General features: G+C 50.9%; 1 pseudogene; it reads right to left on the bottom strand.

Annotated features, from left to right (window-relative positions):
- Positions 1 to 826: 826 nt before the first annotated feature.
- On the bottom strand, positions 827 to 945 carry LOC120617838 (uncharacterized; annotated as a pseudogene).
- Positions 946 to 1,327: the final 382 nt, after the last annotated feature.

Below are 1,327 nucleotides of genomic sequence, written 5' to 3'. Positions count from 1 at the left end.
CCAGGGTACTTCATTAGCACAGGCTCTCTTTCTAAAGAGATTTCCTTTGATGTAGCCATTTCTATTATCTACACCTTGTTTAAATTTTATAGCCTCTGTCCTCTGTCATTTTTTTGCAGAGCGGCAAAGGAAATCCCAGTCGCTGTGTGCTTATAGTCAAGCTCTGGACGGTGGGGTTAATTCATGCATGGGTTCAACAGCTCGTTCAGTAAGGAGTGATTAAAATCCCATTGCGATAAGGACACTCAAATTGAAGAAGACATTTTGGAAGTAGATCTGGTGACGGTTAAAACGGAAAAGTCTATGTTACGCATATTTTGCTGCGAAAAATAAACATGCTTTACAAAAAAAAAAAAAACCGGAATAAGATGGCCCCGGTCCTCCCGTTGACCGGCACGCGCAGCCAAGTGTCGCTGGTGAGAAGGCGGAGGTTCGGAGAGGGTGCGCTGGGTGCCGAGGAGGGGGCCGTGTGCTGGGCGTAGCCTTTCAGTGTGTTTGTTTGTTTTGTTGCCGAGCGCTGGTGTTGGTTGGCGACAGCCTCCGGAGCTGCGGCTTCAGAGAGGAGCGGGTCTTAGATGAGCGCATCTTCTCTGGAAGCCGAAGCCGCGGGCGTCTCTCCAAGGCCGATCCCGCCCTGCAGGCAATAACGTGAGCGGTGGACGCCGCGGGTGGCTTAGTCCTCTGTCCGTACTTCTTCTTCTTTTAGATTTGTTGTCTTTATTTTTTTTAATTTTAATTTTTTTTTTTTTAGGAGAGGCAGCCCATGGTTGACCTCGCAGATTACAAGGACCTTGTTAGTTTACAATCCTTTATTCTTTATTTTTTAAGCCTGCAGCACCTGGTCTTCCTGGGAGGTCTCCCATCCAAGTACTAACCAGGCCCGACCCTGCTTAGCTTCCGAGATCAGACGGGATCCAGCTTCTTCAGGGTGGCATGGCCGTAGACCTGCCTGGTACTTCTTTCTGCTGCCACTACCGTGTCCTACCCAGGGCCCAGATTGAGGTGAGACAAGAGAGGCATGTAGAGGACAAAATTTAAGGAGGCACTCGTTGCCAGGGACAGGCAGGCGTGCTGGCTTTGCGCTTGCACAGCCGGGGGAAGGCGCGCGCTCCCTCGGTGCCCGCACCCCCGTCACGCGGCGAAGCTTTCTCTTCTGCACCTGCCTGTTTACACACGCGCCTCCCGACATAAACCACAGGCTGTATCTTGTGTATCTTTGTATATCCTGGGACTAGTACAACGCGCTCAGTAGATGGAGGCAGGCTTTGGTGAGCATGTTTTAAGGAAATAAACGAATGGCCGCAGTTCGCCGCATACTCTAGGGACG

The sequence above is a fragment of the Pteropus medius genome, unplaced genomic scaffold (genome assembly GCF_902729225.1).
Source record: "Pteropus medius unplaced genomic scaffold, Ma_sr-lr_union100, whole genome shotgun sequence".
Lineage (NCBI taxonomy): Eukaryota > Metazoa > Chordata > Mammalia > Chiroptera > Pteropodidae > Pteropus > Pteropus medius.
This window is presented reverse-complemented; position numbering and strand designations above follow the sequence as displayed.